Source organism: Nannobrachium achirus (genome assembly GCF_963921795.1).
Source record: "Nannobrachium achirus genome assembly, chromosome: 18".
NCBI lineage: Eukaryota > Metazoa > Chordata > Actinopteri > Myctophiformes > Myctophidae > Nannobrachium > Nannobrachium achirus.
In genome coordinates this window covers 36,739,383-36,760,499 of record NC_137825.1, presented here as the reverse complement: position 1 = coordinate 36,760,499, position 21,117 = coordinate 36,739,383, and positions in this window count along the sequence as shown.

The window sequence follows — 21,117 nt, the reverse complement described above, 5'->3', positions numbered from 1 at the left end:
TGTAGATCTGCTATTTTCGTCTCTAGGATCCTCCTAACCCTAGAGCCGAAAATAGCAAATAAAACTGACGAGAAAAGAGGGGCGCCTGCTGGCCTACTGGTCCGGGCGCATACCACATAGGCATTGCCTATGTGTCGCCGGTTCGATTCCCGATCCGTACGACCACCTGTCACTCCCCATCATCTCTCCCCCCATTTCCTGTCCGTCTACTGTCCTATCTAATAAAGGCATAAAAGCCCAAAACAAATATTTAAAAAAAACTGATGAAAAAAGAAAAGAGACATTGATAAAATTGACGTCCTAAAATGCTGATGTCCTCACAATTATAGTAACATAAATGAGTGTGTGTGTGCGCGCGTGTTTTTTTTTTGTGTGTGTGCGTGTCAGTGAGTACTAATTCAGCTCCTTCTTGCACTTGCGCCAACGCTTTCCTATGCTGGCTTGCCAGCCACGCAATTAAGGACTAAAATGGAAATTAAGTCACAGAACTTTATCGTGTCATCCCGCTTGAGAGAATCATGGAGGCCTGCTGGTGTGCTGCATTTAATTAATCAAACCCATTTGATGAACCAATCAATCAATCAATTGATCACGTTCGGAAATCCCATCAGTTCAAGTAAGACAAATCGTCGTTGTCGGGTGGAAACCTTGTAATTCCAAGTTTCAAATGTGTACGTTTTATCGCAAAGTAAAGCCCTGCTTCATCATACAAGGCCGGCGCACAAAAGCAGTGAAAACAGCAGATCTACAAGCTGTGCTTGTAGATCGGCTGTTTTCACTAGTTTAAATCATTTTTTAAATGACAAATTCAAAACGAACGGTTTTGGACATACAAGGATTCCACCCGACAACGACGAAATATATCAGAGGATGTCGCCCCATGCAACCTCCGAAACACACAAGTTGTACATAATGCGCGTGTGTGTCTGTGTCTGTGTGTGCCCGCATTTGTGCACAAGTGTGCACCGTGACCAGCCTGTGTGGTCATAGCTAATAGCCACATCGCTAACACACCTGTCAGCCATTAGGCAGAGGGATTGGGCCTGCTAGCAGCAGTAAAGCGTGGCTGGCTAATATAGAGAGGGCTAGCTAATCTGCTTTATTACTGGGGAATTAAATGACGCAGCCATTGCCTCCGCCACTGCGACCACCAGGCTAGCCTAGCGAGGAGAATGGCAGGGAGAGAGAGAGAGAGAGAGAGCGCTATCCAGGCGAGACCACTCTAATCTGGTGTGGCTAATGCCATTAGCTGGAGTGGTGTGTGTGTGTGTGTGTGTGTGTGTGTGTGTGTGTGTGTGTGTGTGTGTGTGTGTGTGTGTGTGTGTGTGTGTGTGTGTGTTTTTACGCTGCAGCCAAACTATTGGAAGCATCCTCTAATCTTCTCAGGAAAGAAACGGGAAATAGAATTGTCACTGTAATTCCTATATCTAATATCCACTGCAGTTGGAGTTCCATTTGCCATAGCATTCAACTCCAATAACTAACCTCGCCGTCGCCTAGCATGCACTCAGGGCTCGCTTTAGATCATTTTCTATAACAGTTTAGGCCCACGTTTGCCCCCACAGCGTAGGGAGAGCTGCTAGAACAGCAAGCCTATTGTCTTGGACAGCGGCGAGACTTCACTCTCCGGTTCAGGGGATTGTTTTGTACACAATGGAAGGCGATGACAAAGTGTTGCAGAAGGGGGATCAATGCTGTGAGGCGTGGAAGACTGCTTGTTTCTCTCTGTGTGTGTGTGTGTGTGTGTGTGTGTGTGTGTGTGTGTGTGTGTGTGTGTGTGTGTGTGTGTTCCCTGGTTGTTGTGGTGGAAAGGGAGCGAGGGGATCGATGAGGCATTTGTTTTGTTTAGGTAAATGATTGTGGTGCAGACGGACAGCGGCACTCTGTCTTGCGTCCCTAAGGGGACGGAAGACAAATGGCTATCAAAGTTCTATCATCCCTCTCTCCCTCTCTCCCTCTCTCTGCCTCTGTATCTCTGGGACTGGCATCCGGTGCGTACAGGGTGGGTGAGGCCGAGAGCACGGCAGCAGGCAGGCTTGCGTGGCATCGTGTTGTATAGCGCTGTCCTCCACTAAACTCCTTTGTCGACTAACAGTCATACGGATTTGCTGCAAACAGTCATGCAAAGAACTCAGCGTTCCAACGTTGATTTCATGGCTAGTACTGTAAATGACGACTTGTAGAATTATGGGTAGAATTGGTACAGTTGAGAGAAATTATTAATTTGGCTTTGGAAAAAGCACGGAAGGAGAAATAAACGCTGTACAAAGGCTTGGTCGACTAAGACCAGGCATAGACTAATCAATCATTCGGTTATGAGGGGACAGCCCTGATTGAAACAAGCCCAAAAGCTTCTTTGAGTTGACCTTGTACCAGTGAATACTCTCATGAAACTGTTACCTTTTCCTACACAAACTTCTAATAAGGTCTTCAATCAATCAAAATCTCCATGGGCAGGTATACTGACTATGAGGTGGTGACAAAATAGCACAGCATACAATGAGTAATTGAATTGGGTATTTCTTTTATTTCATTTTATTTATTTATTATCAATGGAACTGCAAAAAAGTGACCCAATGCAGACAGTAATGAATGTTTAACTCACATAACTTTCTTTGTTGAATGAATCTGGTAGGTGAGGGTTGAGAGACAGATCGATTAGGATGAAGGTGTCTCGAGCTGCTATTTTATTGTGTTGTCACTCTATTGTATTATATGGATCTAATCTGGTCGTGGAGTAAAGGGCTGTCCACACCAAGAACTATAACTGTAGCGTTCACTACTGTTGTCATTATAGTTGAGGTCGTCCACACAATTTTTAAAACATTATAGTGCTTGGTGTGGACGGTGGGTGACAAATTAGTCTTCTGTTAGTAAGCCCGAGAGTTCCAGTTCTCTCAGAGCTAAATGAACAGTGGGGGCTTTACTGTGCTGAAAGTTCTGAAGTCCACACATTATGAAAAGCATTGTGTATAGACACCACTAGAAGGTGCTATTTGTCTAAATATCATGGAGCACTTATGCACTTGTGTGCACACTGCACAACTCACGCACGCACACACGCACGCACGCACGCACGCACGCACGCACGCACGCACGCACGCACGCACGCAAACACACACACACACACACACACACACACACACACACACACACACACACACACACACACACACACACACACACACACACACACACACACACACACACACACACACACACACACACACACACACACACACACATACAGACCGAGACATTGCATGCAGAGTTGGGGGAAAATATTAAACAATACTGATAACATTATTGTAATAGAAACTGGATAATTACTCTTATTTGCTTTCGGATTACTTTGCCTCCAAAACAAATCAATTCACAATCAATTTTATGTTTTGGTTTTGGTTCGTTTAGAATAGCATCGTCATCATAATCCTCGACAAACACGACTGACTGTTTAACGTTGTGTAAAAACGCTGTCGTGAAATATTCTCAATGTTTGTTGGTCTACAATTCTATTCATTGACATCACATTCTGTCTTCCACTAATTCCCATCTGTGTACATGGACACACCCACACCAGCATGACCAAACAACCAGGGTTGTTATTGAGGAAAGAAATGTTTATTAATAATAATCATGATAGTAATAACTGTAATAATAATTGTGATAATAATCTAACAATATTATAATAAATAGTACTGTTTCTCTGAAGCACATTGGAAGCATACAGAAATGAAAAACCAGGTTAACAGAAAAACAAAAAAACAATCAAATCCAGTACAGTACAGCTGAAATGTAGTCTTTCTTTTTTTTTTTTAAATGTTCAATATAATTATTTATCTATTTATCTATCTAGTCACCTTTTTTTATCTAATATATTTCCCTTGGAACGATTGCAAAGAAAAAAAGGAGAGAAAACATAGAAACTTGTTCTCGTTTGTTTGCACAGGTTAAGTGGAGCACACATGAAGTTCTTTTTCATTGTTCTAATATACAGTAATGTAATACAAGGTTTTTCTGCTATTTGACAGAGAAAAGGGAGAAGTCTGTACATTCGGTATACAAAAGCACATCGAAGCCGTAAACGGGTATCATAGAACGGACGAGAAAAAACAGACATTTAAACGGACAAAATACAAACCGAAATGGAAGGAAGGAATCTTACTCGTTCTCTTTCCCTCTTATACTCACTACATCATTCAAACCTTTTTTGTGCTTTGGGGTTTGGGGGGATCTGCATAGGGTGGTCATTGTGACTCGGAAGGTGTGTGTGTTTCGGGTGGGGCGGGTGGTGGGAGTTTGGGGTGGTGAGGGAGGGTGTGCTATATGGTGCACAGTAAAATCCTCCGCTTTCAGTTGAACGCGAGAGAGCAATACAAATGGACCCGTTAACGGCAGGCACGAAACTAGCCAACCTCCAAGCTCACAACGCGTCGCAGCTGCGACACGCTGTGAGCTTGGGGGTCGGCTATTTTCGATATTTTCACCAAAGGCCCTTTTGGAAATTTCAGCCCCTGCCTCTAACATTCTCTGCACGTCCCTGGTTAACAGTCCATTTGGTTACATTTTGTACGAGTTACAAACCGGACGAGTTTAAAACGCAGAGGATTTCACCGTGTGGAGGTCAGCGGGTTTACAAGGGGAGGTAGGTGTGGTTTTGGCTTATGGGGTTTGCAGTTGGGCTGTATAGTTGGGGTGCTGGGGGAGGAACTGAGCGAGGTTTGGTATAAGGTTTCCGAGAGTATAGTAGTTGCTGCTATAGGACTTGCATCTGAGGTATACAAAATACAAATGAGCTGCAGGGAGAAGGAGGGTTCTGCACAGAACCGAGACAGGTGTCGGAAGGTATAGGAAGCTCCAGGATTTTCTTTCTTTTTTTCTTTTTCTTCTTTTTTTTTTTTAAGTACAGCCATAATGCGACCTGTATAGCTTGCAAGTGAAGGGAGGGAGGGAGGGATGGGAGGTTTGGTATAGGGTTTGGGGTATATCTCTATCTAAAAGGGAAAGCTTTATCGAAACTATTTCTTTTGAGGGAATAAATAGGAGAGTGTTTTAGGGTTCGGGGATGGGGGGTTTGGGGTTTGGGTGGGGTTACAGTAATCAGCCATAGAGAATACCAGAGCTATAGAATGAAAAGCTGCTTCACACCTTTGTTTTTGAATGTCTCCAACCACGGATGGAGGGACAGCATTTTACAGCAGTGGTTCTCAACCCGTGGGCCGGGGCCCGTCGCATGGCGGGGGCCCCAACTAACAGGCAAAAAAAAAACACAAAGATTTCAAACGCTAATATAACTTTCAATATAAAAATAATGTGAAAAAAAAAAAAAAAAAAGAAATGTCATGGTATTTTTTGGTAACTTTGAAAAATGAGTTTTCGTTGATGACGGTGAATCCGAACTTCATGTTAGTTCCGTTGATCCAAAGAAGTGCCGGAACGCAGATCAGCACGCGGCTATCAGCCATCTGACCGCAAGTGGTCCAGCTCTTCGAGTGGGCCCTGAAATAGCCAATCTACAAGCTTGTAGATCGGATATTTCAGGGCCAGAGGTGGTTGGGGCGTCTCAGCTCTTCCAAGCGGGCCCTGACCCCAGGTACAGGTTGAGAACCGCTGACTTTACAGTACATGTAAACAGGACGGAGGAAGTCTCAAAAAAATTAAAAATTAAAATAAAAAGAAACAACGGAAAAGAACCTATGAACAAATAAATACTATCGATCCATAAATAAATAAATAAATACAAAATTTTGACTTATATATAGAATAACATCGTGGAGATCTCGGGGGAGGGTTTTCCTCCCCAGGTTTTCTCCGTTAAAGATTGACATCGTTAGTTTTTTCATCTGTCGTCGTGTTTTTGTCTTTGTTTTTTTTTGTTTGTTTGTTTGTTACATACAGTAAGGTCCCAGTCTGTGTCCTCTCATGTGTTCTGTTGGTTGCGGAGCGCGACCTCCCAGGCTGAGCCGTCCCCAGTAAATAGTCTCATATAGCAAAGGCTTTAACCACAGAAGCTATAAGTTTGCGGGGCGGTGGTTGGTGAACGCACGACATTAGAATATGCAACTTTTTCACTTGGAAAACGCAAATATACACACATTTCGTCCAGCAGTTGGTGCATGGCAACTGCAAAAAAAAAAAAAGGTATAGAACAGGAAAAAAATCTACCTCTGCTGTAGATTCAGATCAAAACATACACACACACATACATATGGTACACACACACGCACACACACTACTCCGGTGGTGTGGGTTACCACGTGCTTGAAATCCATTTCTTTCTTTTTTTTCAGAGCACATGGAATATCTGCTGGCCCGACACAACCTGAGTCCAAGTAACTCTGTGAATGTGGAACCTTTTATCTGCACCGGAAAGTGGACTACCGAGAGACAGAGACAGAGAGAGAGACAGAGAGAGAGAGAGAGAGAGAGAGAGAGAGAGAGAGAGAGAGAGAGAGAGAGAGAGAGAGAGAGAGAGAGGTGGGTCCATCCATTGGAATGCTGCTTTCCACTCTGGGACAGTTGATCTCTGGTCTCCCTCCCTCACTACCCTCCACCCGTGGATCCACAGATGTAGGTCAGTGACCTGCCGTCACCTCGGGGTGCTATACTGTCATGGGAGAACACTGTGCTCTATTTATACCTCAGGAGACACTGCACTCTCCCCTCTCCACCTGCAACACCACCCCTCCTCTGCCTCAAACACTCTACACTTCAAGTGTGTGTGTGTGTGTGTGTGTGTGTGTGTGTGTGTGTGTGTGTGTGTGTGTGTGTGTGTGTGTGTGTGTGTGTGTGTGTGTGTGTGAGAGAGAGAGTGTGTGAGAGAGAGAAAGAGACACACACACACACACACACACACACACACACACACACACACACACACACACACACACACACACACACACACACACACACACACACACACACACACACACAGGTGAGAGATAGACGAAGAGAGACAGAGACAGACAGACAGACAGACAGAGGTGGAGAGAGAAGAGACAGGGGGGAGAGGAAGATGGAAAAAAGAATCAATATTTCAAAAAAATCTTTTTATCTTCCATCCCCCAGTGCTCTCTCTCTCTCACACACACACACACACACATACCCCCCTCTCTCTCTCTCTCTCTCTCTCTCTCTCTCTCTCTCTCTCTCTCTCTCCATCGCTCACAAGGACAGCCCCGCTCTCCATGTGTTCTTGTTCTTATCAAATTTGAAAAGCCTGGGTGAAAGGAATTCCGACTGATCTTATAATGATTACACGCTTCTCTCTTCCCCCACTGGCTTCACCGCCGACACGGTAAAATCCGCGGTTTCAATTTGAACCCGAAATTGCACCCTGGCGGGTCCGATTTGGGCTCCGTCGCGCACACTCTCAAGAGCGACAAACGGATTAAATGAAGACTGAGGATTTTATGGTGTCAGCCAGACATCTATTTAAATGCCCGCCCCTCATCCGTCTCTAACTCTTTCAGTCTGTGTGGTGGTGTGTCTTTTTTTTTCTATTCCCGCTGTCCTTTTTGGCCACAGCGTGAGAGTTCGTCTGGGTCAGTAGAAGAAGAAGGAGGAGGAGAAGTAGAGGAGGAAGAAGAGGAAGAAGTCCAGCATATTATCGGAAACATTTTGCTATATCATTTACACATGTATATCATTTACAGAGTACCGTCTTTTTTTTAAATATGCATATACATATATGCATATGCATATATGCATATGCATAAGCATATATATATATATATATATATATATATATATATATATATATATACCGTATATGTCGGATGAAAACCTTGTATGTCCAAAACCGTTCGTTTTGCATTTATCATTTTAAAAAATGTTTTAAACTAGTGAAGACAGCCGATCTACAAGCACACAACGCCTCGCACCGCGAGGCGTTGTGTGCTTGTAGATCGGCTGTTTTCACTACCTTTGTGCGACGGCCTTGTATGATGAAGCAAGGCTTTAATTGCGAAAGAAACATGGAGATACAAGGTTTCCGCCCGACGATATGCATATGCATATATATATATATATATATATATATATATTTAAACAACATGTACGTAAAAAGTCCAAGAGTTTTTGAAGTTACATTCAATAGCTGAACAAAAAGAAAAAATCCCAAACCAAAGACGAACGTAAAAAACTGAGTAGAACGTCACACAAGTAGAAATCTCATCATACATTAGACAGTGCATTGAATCCTGCATGAAAAGTCGAGAAATCAAAGGCAAACTTATGTCCAAGGGTTGCAGATCACAAATAGATATATCTATATTCATATATAAATGTCTTTTTTTTTTCTTTTCTTTTCATCTTCGTACCGGTAATACAATAAATACAACATTAGTAAATGGCTACTATTGACTCTCCGACCATGCCTGACAGCATGTTATTAGTACAACGTTTAAATATAGAAGGATGTCACTAAAGTAGATCCATATAAATAGAAAGGTTTAAAGAGATTCTTAATAAAACTTTTTGTTTGCTCGCGACTCCCCACGTTCTTTTCAAACTTCGTAAACTGTCAAGGTTTTTTTTTCTCTCTTCTCCTCCTATACTCCCTCCCCTCTCCCCCCCCCCCCCCCCCCCCCCCCCCACACCTGGGGGGGAGAAGGGAGGGGAGGTGGTGGCGTGCGGGAGCCGCGTTTTTTCCAAAGATGGATGGGAGAGTTGCCGTGACGGTTCGAGAGCAGACAGCTCCTATGTTTCTAATTTGCACCCCTCCCCTCTACGCCTCTCACACACACACACACACGCGCAGCGCGCACACACACACACACACACACACACACACACACACACACACACACACACACACACACACACACACACACACACGAGCACGGCACACGCACACCTCCCTCAAGCCCCTCCCCACCGCCCCCCCGCGCCTCGACACGACGTACAAAAAAAAAAGCAGTTTACGACACAGCACAGCCACCTCAACCACGACGACACCACGACAACATGTTTTGGGGTAGTGAGGCCGGGGTTGTGGGGGGAGGGGAAGGGAGGGGGGCACCAGTCTGCTGACCGCTCCCTTCTGACCGCCTATACCAGCTTGTAACGCCGTCTATTTGTCTACGACTATTGTCTTGTTCTTGTTACATCAGGGTGTAACAGTGCTACAGCTTCCATACTCAGAAGAAGAATAGTCAGAATGTGACTGCATGGGGCCAGTCACTGGGTGACTTAGAGGAGTTCTGCCCAAAGGTCAAAATGTGACTGGGGTTGAGTGAGTCTGGGTTGGGTTTGTTGCTCCTTTCTTATTTCTTTTTTGTAAATCTGCACACATCATGAACGGTCCTGGAAGCACAAATATGGGGATATTCTTTTTTTTATTTTATTTTTTATATATTATATTTTTTTAGTGTAAAATGTGGACCACACAACTGAAACAGTCGGTGGGGAGCGAGAAGAAGCCTCATGTTCATGTCAACTAACTAACGAAGCCCCTCCCCCCCAAAAAATGACGTCAACTATTATAGCTGTTATATAATGCTATGTAATTCTGTCACCATTCTCGTCTCATCTATGTGGCGATCGTGTAAGGCAGTGGTTCTCAAAGTGGGCTCCTTTAGCGGGGTCTTAATCGACCCATACGAGTCTGTAACTCTGCACAGTGTACAAATGGAACCAAATGAACCTGTGGTTCCATTTGTACACTGTCAGAGTTGAGGGGGAGACCTCGAAATGTGAACGTTTGAGAAACACTGATGTCAGGCAGACCAGTCCGCAGTGAAACCCTCGGCGCGCCAAGGATTCGACTGCGTGTAGCACCCCCGTCCCCTCGCATCCCCCCTCTACGCCCTCCCCAATACATCTGCCCCCACCCGCCCCCACCCACCCTCACACCAACACCCCCCCCCACCCTCGGTGAGAGGGGTGAGGCGGAGGGATGCAGTGAGAGAGGAGAGGCAGGGGCGACGCCCCTCGCCCCCCCTCCCTCTAAACCGCAAAGACACATTATTATAACGTAATTTCTCCCACTCTAGCGCCCCCCCCCCCCGCCCAATTGTTCTTTTTTTTTCTCGTTGTCCCCCTTTTTAAAACATTATTACACTTATATTACACACATATAATATATACGTATATATACATACATTAGTCTTTGCTCTTTTTGGAAATCATAAACTTAAAAAAGTTTACAAAAATAAAATGTTTTATGGTGACCTCCCTAATTGGTCTCTTCCACCCAGCAAGGCTTCTTGTTTCAGTGGGGGGGAGAGAAGCTTATAACCGGCTCCGACCCCCTCTGTCTAAGAGGCTCCATGGTTCAGACCGTTGCTATTATAGTAGGCCGGCCCAAAAACATCCTCTGTCCGTCTTCCCTTTTATAAGATCATCGCTTTTAAAACCTTGATGGAAGGAACTCCTCTCTCCAGACATCCCGCCTTTTTAGAATTTTAGTTGATCTTTTTTAAGTGTTCCATCTCTCCTGTGTCCGGGGTTGATCCATCATCCACTCCTCTTTTTTGTTTTGTTTTGTTTAGTTGATGTCCATCTGTACTCATCATCCCTCTAGTCTTTGTTTTATTTACTAAAAAAAGAAAGAACACAGCAGGTCAGTGGAAATGTGACATTTTTTGCGCGCCGGTCATTCATCATCAGTCATTCATTAGTCGTGGGGTCTTCAACGTGGGGGCAGACCTCCATTCAGAAACACCCCCACTTAGAAACATCCCCATTCCGAAATACCCCCACTGAGGTTAGGGGTTAGGGTTTAGGTTAGGTTTAGCTACCTCCATTTAGAATAATGGAAGTCAAGCTTCTGAATGGCAATGTTTCTGAATGGAGATGTGTACAACGTTTTCAGGCCAAGGACCCCTTAGTTGAGAGAGAGATGAAGCAGGGACCCCCCCACAACCTTTTCATAGATTCCATATAGTTTCATTGTTTGACAGCAACGATCATCAGTGTATTTTGGATTCATGTCAATTTGTGTTTTCAGATATTTAACCACTTGAACCATCAATACTTAGACCTGATAAACTTGTCTTTCACTCTGTACTTAGTGTGCTCTTTTTCCCCCTCTACACCAAAGCTCTTTGCCGAAAATAGACGATCTACAAGCTCACAACGCCTCGCAGCGCGAGGCGTTGTGAGCTTGTAGATCTGCTGTTTTTGGCTAAAGTTCTCAGAATCTGGACGTTAGGGTTCAAGTGGTTAATATAAAAAAGGAGGAAAAAAAAGGTCACAAAGATTTGGAGGACCCCCTGTAGTAACTCTGAGGACCCCCTAGGGGTCCCGGACCCCCTGTTGAAGACCCCTGCATTAGTCAAGCAACAACTTTGAACCGATCGTAAAAAGTTGGATACAGTAAATTTGCTGCGCACAGTAAACAGAACAAACCTAACAAAATGAAACGAACGGAAATGTTACCATTTACATTTTCTAATAAAGGGAAATCAAAATATCCACACAAAAAAATACCTAATTACTGTTCAATCACTGAGCAATAAAGATGTGTTTACACTTGTGTTATGGTCCTTTTCTGCCGGAATGAAATCACGCTGTGTAGAATAGATGCAACACAATAAACAACAGCAATAATTACAGCGTACACAACGGCTCGACTCGCGAAACCGAGTAATGCCTTTTACCACTTTCCTCCACAAAATTAGGAGCGTTAACGTTGAACTTCAGTGGTGGGGGGCGGGGAGAGAGAGAGAGAGAGAGAGAGAGAGAGAGAGAGAGAGAGAGAGACAGAGTCTGCATGGCAATTTGTGCACAGTAAGGACGTCCTGATTTTCCACACGGCGGGGGGGCCTCGCACCACAGAACAAGACTGTCAAGCTGCACGGGAAAGCGAGGGATGCACGAGAAGAGCAGGGAGGAGAGACAGAGAGACACAGAGAGAGAGAGAGAGAGAGAGAGAGAGAGAGAGAGAGAGAGAGGGCTGCTTGGCGGGGTGTCCTAGGGGGGCTCTCGTCTTGACAGAACCTCTTTAATTCTGGGAGATGAGTACCGGGGCGCGGGGATCTTCAGAGGAGAACACAGAGGGGCCGACTTTAATTTCACCACCACTTTGTAGTCCTCGGTCCCCCCCTTCCCATTCCCACCACCCCTCGTCTTCCTCCTCCTCGTCTTCCTCCTCCTCCTCCGGAGAGAGGATCCCGCACAGCTGCGCCGCAGAGACGCCAATCACCCCCAATATCGCCGACGATCTCTCGTCTTCGACGTCGGAGGTGTGTGGGGTGATGGGGGGAGGGAGGGGGGCTATCTCGGACGCACGGACCCTCCGCTTCCACAAACTAATACAGAGACGGAGCCTTTGGGGAGCGGAGGGAGGGAGGTTGGGAAGGAAAGGAAAGGAAAGGAAAGGAAGCCGGATATCGTCGTTGTCGGTTGGAAACCTCGTATCTCCAAGTTTCAAATTTGTAGGTTCTTTCGCAAAGTAAAGCCCTGCTTTGTTATACAAGGCCGTCGCACAAAAGTAGCGAAAACAGCAGATGTACAAGCACAGAACGCCTCGCGGTGCGAGGCGTTGTGTGCTTGTAGATCGGCTGTTTTCACTAGTTTAAATCATTTTTAAAATACAAAAAATGCAAAACGAACTGTTTTGGACATACAAGGTTTTCACCCGACGACGACGATATAACATGGAATGAGAGGTGGGATGGTGTGTGGTGGGGTGGAGGGGGTAGGGGGAGAACAACAGCGACGTGAGCCCCCCCATATCTCCTCCCCACCACAAACCCACCCCACCCCGCCCTCGGGTGCAGTGGGAGTCTTGCCTGAGCTAAGGTTGAGGTATATGCTCTGAGAACAGAGAGCGAGAGAGAGAGAGAAAGAGAGAAAGAGAGAGAGAGAGAGAGAGAGAGAGAGAGAGAGAGAGAGAGGGAGCTAGAGAGCGAGAGAGCGAGAGCGGAGGTGACAAACATATTAATCACTTCGGGCAAATAACTCCCGGAGAAGTTAATGGGTTGAGAAGCCTGCCTGCGCCTGCAGACCCCCACACCGCCCGCACCGCCTTCTCCCTAGCCCTCCCTCTGGCCTCCCATCCTTCCTCTCCACCTGCCTGTGTGTGTGCCTGCACACAGAGCAGAGCGTGCACGTGTGTGTGCGTGCGTGGGGTGTTTGTGCGTTGCATGTAAGTGTGAATGCAACTGTGAGTTTCGGGAGAAACTTGAGTTAAGCTCTGCTACTCTGTTCGCACTCCTCAAAGACGGGGAGGGAGAGAGAGAGAGAGAGAGAGAGAGGGAGAGAGAGGGAGAGAGGGAGAGAGAGAGCACTTCAGAGGCGAGCGATGGGCTGGGACCATCCGTCATGTTTCAAAAGACAGAGTCAAATCACCTGGCGTTACCTCGCTCTGTGTAATGGCATAAGCATCCTTGAAAGAAGAGACAAGCATGAAGCCGGCGGGCGTCTCCTTTTTTTTTTTTTTAAAGACAAAGTATATTGAGCTTTGAGGATAAACAGTTAATGTGATATATACTTTTGCTTGATACTGACATTGAGAATTCTCTGCCGCTTCCTTTGATATCGTGGGGGCCTACTGTACATGAATGTGAAGACTCTCTGTTGCCCGGAGGCAAGGGAATACACAGCACAATAAATATTGATAAGATGTAGCCTGACACTGGCACGTTTCTGAGTATATATCTGATAAAAAAACAAAACAGAAAACACACAACACATTTAGACACAGAATAGGCTCTGAAATATAGTAAGCACACACAGAGTAAACCGCACTTGACAAATAATTAAATATATAACTGCTCCAAGTACAAAAGACAGTTTGCAGTACATGGGATCAAAACTAATACTAGACAGTGTTTGACTAACAGATGTCCCCTTTTTTTTCTTCTTCTTATAAAACATTTTCTTTTACAAATTTCCTCACACTTGTATAGCCATGACAGAAAACTAAATGGGAGCACAAATTTAAACGACTGGGGTAAATAATAAAAAATGTGTGGGCAATAAAAAACAAAAACAACAACATAAAGTCTGGACTGAATGGACGCGGCTGACGTTTTTGTTACATCTAGCCCTCCATTCGGCTCCAGTAGCATCTGTGTAACTACTGTAACCAATATTTTATACTTTGGCAAAACAGCAGATCTACAAGCTCATAACGTGCCACTTCGTGCTGCGCTATGAGCTTGCTTTGGTCTGCCGCCAAATAAATATAATTTGGGCACTTGACCTGAAAGCGTTTGAGCACCACTGATATAACAACATACGTTTTTTCAGAAAACCGTATTTAGAAGACGTCTTTAGAATCGGCCTCGGGTCTCAGCGGCATAAGAGTCCTACTACGAGTTCATGAAAGATTCGCGGCCCTTAAATTGGGTCCCGTGTGACTCCTCTGACGACGGAACAACACTGGCCTGTTTGTAAGTCTGTGTGGAGCCGGGGCTATACTGTCGACCTGCGGTCCCAGTGAGAGATGTCATCTGGGTGGCTTTCTATCGGAGCCACAGTAGTGATTTACAATATAGAGGAGGCTCACACACAAATAGATTGCAGCCATGTAGGGGACATTGACTCTGAGGCTAGTGGTTCGTAACCACGATATCGTTGTCGCTCGGTGGAAACCTTGTATGTCCACAACCTTCCTTTTTTGAAAATAGACGATCTACAAGCACACAACGCCTCGCATGGCGAGGCGTTGTGTGCTTGTAGATTGGCTATTTTCACTACTTTTGTGCGACCCTTTTGTATGATGAAGTAAGGATTTAATATACCAAAAAAACACACTTGAAACTTGGAGATACGATAGTTTCGGCCTGACAATGACGATATATATCCGGATCCATACTGTACGTCTATAAGCGCACACTATCAACTCCATAACTGGATTTGTGGGGGAGACGGCGAAGTGAGAGTTAAGCGAGAGAGAGAGAGAGAGGGAGAGAGAGAGAGAGAGAGAAAAACCCGGAGTCGGCCATTTTGCTTCTGGACCGCGGCCCACGGTGCCATCTTACAAATGACTGCATTAACAGAGCCAATTAAACTGGCAATCACTTAATGGCCGCCGAGGCAGCCATGCGAGACGGGGACTTTCATCACGTCCAATCGGCTAGCAGTAAGATTCCGTTAGAAAGGCCCGGCAATCTGGCCACTGGACCGGGCTTTAACTCCGTGGTTAAAATATCCCCGCGCTCAGCACATATAGCCTCCTAAAAATGACCACGTTGTCAAAGCAGCAGCAGGGGGAGAAGATGGAGGCGCGCGAGGAAGAGAGGAAAAAGGAAGCGGGGCGACGAGGTGTTCCCTTTTTTTCCACGCGGTGAAACGAAATCGCCCGCTAATGACGGCACATTATGATTAATGCAGTCTGAAACGGACGAGGAGACACTTGTAAAACAAGTGAGTAATGGAATTTAGGCCGTGATGAATGTGAAAGCTAATGCCTCGAAATGTCTCGTATAAAGACGTTTATTTCATTCCCCCCCCGCCCGCCGCCGCCCCGCCCCCACATCAAAGGAGGGCTAAGAGAGATGGAGCGACGGGAGGGGAAAGGAAAACTGTTGCGCTTTAATGACACACTTTTCTCTGCTGTATCTTTTTTTTTCTCCTTCTCGCAATTCTCCGGACACCTCGGCGCGACCTCTGTTTTTAGCGCCTGCTCCTTCCCTCGGAACTGATTCGGCGTTTTAGTGGCATCATAAACAGAGTAAGAGAAAGACAAAAGGGGGAAAAAAAACAAGTCGTTTAAACTTGTGCTCACCCCTTTCTGAATCGAAGCAACCTTAAAAACAAACTGGAATAAAAATAAAACTGAACAGAACTGAAGCAAATAAACAACCGTTAAAAGAAACCCCAACAGTTTTTGCCCCGAGAGCTGTTTTAAATGTATATTGTATAGTTTATCTGGACACATCGCTATAGACACAGTAGTACAGCTTACACACACACGCACACACACACTTCACAGAGTAATCTCATCCTAGACACATAAAAACACATCATATACTGTTGTACCACCTCTAAGCTTCGGTACAAGTTTATCGTCAAGAATGTTAAAGCCTTATTTTGTCATATAAAAATGTTGGCATAGACTAATCCCTAACCATTAATATATAACTTTACAAAAGGAAGAACATAGTGTTTTTTTCCCCATATTCTTTTCTTTTTTTTTCTCTCTAGTTTAAGAACCTAATGATAATATCGCTATAATCCATATCAGTGACTGGTAAATACTATATTACAACATATTCTTTTCTCCTATGATGTACAAGTAGTGGCAAATGACTTAATCACATTTTTTAAAAGAAACAAAGAAAGAAATAACAGATAAAAGTAAAGTGCATGAAAGTGAAAAGCGAGATAAAGGAAAAACATAAACCAGAAAAGCAATGACATTAAAATATATATATACGGTAAGAAAGCAATTAATATCCCATCACCACTGAAAGTATCGTTTGTCCCGTTTGGTTATTCATCCATGACTAATAAACGTGTCCGCTATCTTTATTATTTTATTTTGCGTGTTGAATTGCTGATAAAAACACAGCGTACTATAATGAAACGTGTATATAAATATAGCAAATAAACTCCAGAGGACAGCTCCTTATCCAAAACTCACAGTGCTAAAACCAGGAGCAGCCTCTCTGCTGCGTGCACCTACCTACCTATTTCTTTAAATTATTTACACAGTCACAGATGTTGTGCTTTAGGAAGTTAAAACCAGTGAATCGATCAATACTGCATGGTAGGAGGAGTGACTGACCGTGGCAAAAAAGTGGAAAACATCGTTCTATTTTAAGACGGCTAAGATTGGTGCTGCACAGCTCCTATGTCAGAAACGCAACGGACATACCGTCACTGTAGGGTTGAAACCTCGTATCTCCAAGTTTCAAATTTGTACATTTTTCGCAAGGTAAAGCAATGCTTCATCACACAAGGCACAAAAGTAGTGAAAACAGCTGATCTACAAGCACACAACGCCTCGCTGATCGGCTGTTTTCACTATTTTAAATCATTTTTAAAATGATAAATAGAAAACAAACGGTTTTGGACATACAAGGTTTCCACCCGACAACGACGATACAGTTTAAGATTAAGGCTGACATTTTATCTGCAAATTAAAATCCTCTGTATTCATTTATCCACTTATAACTGAGTAGATACATAAAATCTCTTTCTGATGGAACATCTTATATGTCCAAAACTGTTACTTTTCAGGATTCAGCAGATCTACAAGATCAAAATGCGTTGCTTCGCGCAGCATTTCAAGCTTGTGGATCTACTATTTTCGATGCTTTTGAGTGACCATGTGGGCCAGGGCGTTAATTTACAAAAAAACTATGGAGAAGAAAGGTTTCTGCCCTTTAGCAACGATAGGTAAAATTGCGCGACTAAAATGAACACTCAGGATTTTACTGTGTATGTAAAGAAAGGAGTGTCTGAGTAGAGCGCAAGGCGATCAAGGCTTGATACTGTAGAAGTTTATCTAATCCATATTTACTGCAACAATGATCCTCATTGGGAACCGAGAGACCGAGAGAGAGGGAGAGAGAGAGAAGGTCGGGAGACAGCAGACACAACAACAGACCAGCTAGTGTGTGCGACTGTGTGCGTGCGTATGTGTGTGTGTGTGTGTGTGTGTGTGTGTGTGTGTGTGTGTGTGTGTGTGTGCGTGCGTGCGTGCGTGCGTGCGTACGTACGTACGTGGGTGTGTGTGTGTGTGTGAGTCTAGTCAGTCTCGTGTATCTTCAAATGAGATCAGTGCTTATTGACTGAACTCTCTTATCTCTAATCTGTGGGGTAAATTGCCTCGGTCGCCCGCTTCTCCACAGACTCCTCTCTTTCTTCCTCCCGCGCCGCTACCGACTCCCGTCTTTACGATCCCATCACGCACAGCAGGTGCGGATGCTATTTACTGGGGAGCCGGGTGTGTGTGTGTGCGGGAGGGAGGGAGCGAGCGAGGGAGAGAGAGAAATCAGTGTGTTAACAGAATGTGTAGGTGTATATGTTGCTTTTAGCATGCTTTTCTTAAACTGTGGCTATACTTGTGTGTCTGGGTGCGTGTGTGTGTGTGTGTGTGTGTGTGTGTGTGTGTGTGTGTGTGTGTGTGTGTGTGTGTGTGTGCGCGTGCGTGCATGTGACCACGTGCACACCTTCCTCTGCCGGCTGACCATGCAGGAGAAGGTGGGGTGATGAGTGTTGTGAGGGGAGCGGGGATAAGGAGTGAGGCTATTTCGCCACTGGCCAGGGTTATTGGTCTGAGCATCCACTGTGTTCCCTCAATGACCCCCAGGACTTATCAAGAGATGGCCTGACACCTCCACTCCGGACCTCTTTAACCTGTCTACACCGGCAACGCATCGTTACTTTAACCATTATTATTATTATTATGCTTTAACTATTAAAAAATTGCAGATGCGAGCTTGTAGATCTGCTATTTTTGAAAAATCGTGAACATTGGTGCAAGTCTTTCAATATTTTTGCCCCGATTCTCTTCTAAATCCTTCTAAGGTTTTGGAAAAAATGTCAATTGTTCTCAAATTTTTTCATGTCAAGGACCCCCAAAATGATATGTATTTTGGCCACGGACTCCCATCTCAAAATATTTAGTTCCAGGGACCCCCAGAAGCAAATATTTGAGTTACAAATGTTCGCTTTAAAAAATACATATATTCAAAGATTTGCGCACCTTTTCACGACTTTTAAAACATAGCAGATCTACAAGCTCGCAGCGTGGCACTCGGTGCCGCGCTGTGAGATTGTATATCTGCTATTCTTCAATATAGCTAAAGAATAAAATAATCCCTGGTCTAAAATGGGTTAAAACACACACACCTAGGGACCAACAGAGGGGAGAGCGGAGTCACCTTGAGAGTCAATCTCCCGCCAGGCGAATGGAGCGAAGCCGAATGAAAAACTATCTCAAGCTCTGGTTGATAGAAAGTTTTAACAACAAACACTGATCTTCTCCATCTCTCCACACTATGGTGGCTTCTTTTTTTTTATTGGGGCTAAATTAGAGCTTTAGGTGACAGTTTTCTGCCACAGGGAAGTAATCAACCTGGGCAGAGTGAAAGGTCTTGGCTTTTGCATTGAGGATCCTATATTTCTTTGCTTTTACTTGACATCCAATAGTCTGTCTGTGAGCACAGGTCTGGGTGGGACGGGGTGTAACACCACAAATTGTTGTCCATCCCCCATCCCGTTTCCTCTCAACGTTCAACTGAACAAAGATGGACGCCTGGAGATAAGGACTAATCGATACTGACTCACGAGGGGTCTCCTGCCCCTCGGCTAATCTTTGTTGCGCACCCAAAGATCTCCTGTGAAACTCCACAAGCTCCTTCAATGCATACAAAAACAGAAAAGTCTAGCGGGGGGAAAAGCACCTCAAAAGGGCTTTAGTGAGTGCATTGATATAGAGTTGGATTTAGTTTTCACATTCGGCTTTGACGATGAATAGTCTGGAGAATGCGGTCCACTTTGGTCACTATTCTGAATTGATAAATTTCGTTCCAGAGCTCGAGAGACCACCGGACAATGTAATAGAGGTCACTAGGATGCAACATCGACCATGTGGTCCCATTACGCTATCCAATTGTAATCAATAGTATCCTTGTCGGTAATCTTCTACATACTCCTAGATACTAATATTGCAAAGGCGAAGCGCATGAACCCAATTTCGGCGAGGCGACCACGCGATCCAATCTAGTTGGGTGGTATAATATCGCTAACTCCTGCTTTGGGTTTGTCCACAAAAGACAGGTAAAGAAATAAAAAAGGAAAGGACCAAAAAAAAGAAACAGCCCAAAGCCAAACTTCAGCTCCTCAGCTCTGCATTAAGGATTTCCAGTAATTGGCAGTTGAAATCTGCCTCCCACACTCCTGGAGGGAGAAAAAGTTGTCTAATTATATTATAAGCTACACTAGGTGTACAGTATATGCTCACAACTGGGAAGATTGTTCCAAACTTTTTCATGAAGAGCTTATTTCTCTTAAGAGGCGAGGTTGAGCCAAGTGTTCGCGCTGCTCTATCTGTCTCCACTGATATCAAGTCAGCTATACCTGAACTGCGAGTTAGAAGGATTCTCTCCGTAAAATAATTGCGATGTAGACTGACGTACGCCTATGTACTGTAGATGTATGTCACATTTGTTTTTTTCGCAAGGAAAATTCACACTCCTGTTATCGTTGCACAACACCTGTGACTCTTAAGATGTGCTTGCTATGAACAATACTCCAGCAACTCAGCAATATATGCTCTGGAATATGAGATGAAAACACAGTAAGATGGTAATGTTCCATCAATACATTAACAGCTAAACATTTTTCTTTCTTTTGCAGATGGAAATAAATAATATTGTATTATTGCTTATTGTTTTAATTCATCCATGTGTGACTCTCAGAGTCGAGTGAACTCTGAGGATCACACTGTGTGTTGCAGGAGATTTTGTGCGTGAAAATAACGTGGCGTTCTCCTTTAAAACTATTCAGCGGTGATGGGATACCTAGAGCCTCTGGCACTGTGCCTGCAATCAATGGCCTGGGTAACACACTGCCGGCCCGCTCTGCAATGGCTGCCACAGCTCTCGCTCCGCGCGCTGCAATACATCACTTCCCCTCCTGCCCCGGATCCCAGCATACATCACTTTCTTCCTCTCACCTCTGCATTCCATAATGCATCACTTCCTGGTAACCGCTTTGTTGCGGTTTCCGCCTCCCTCGGCTGAACAACTTTAAGTCCCATTAAGTCGGTCTGAAACTTAGCTCCGGTTATCTGCACACTTTAGAGCCAATTCTCTCCGGGGGTAGAGCGGGCCGTATCATTTACTTAATAAAATCCAATTTGAAATTTGTTGCTCAAACTGGAATTGCCGAACATTACTGCCCTTAATGTATATGGGAGAAATGACTAATTGAAACAATAACGGCAGAGGAAATTAGACGGAATTAAAAGTAGCGCAAAGGCCCACCCCATAGGAGCTGAGTTACAAACCCAATAACTTAAGAGAAAGAGAGGGCAAAGGGAGCAAGAGCATGGAAAGTTCTCTCTCTCTCCCTCCCTGTAACTCCTCTACTTTTATCTCTACTGTGGCTGCAGCACTGCAGGGGCTTTTTTCTGGTTGTTTCCAGTTCCAGCAACATACATAGACATATCAAAGAAAAAACAAATACATTCAAATCAATGCACAGTAACAA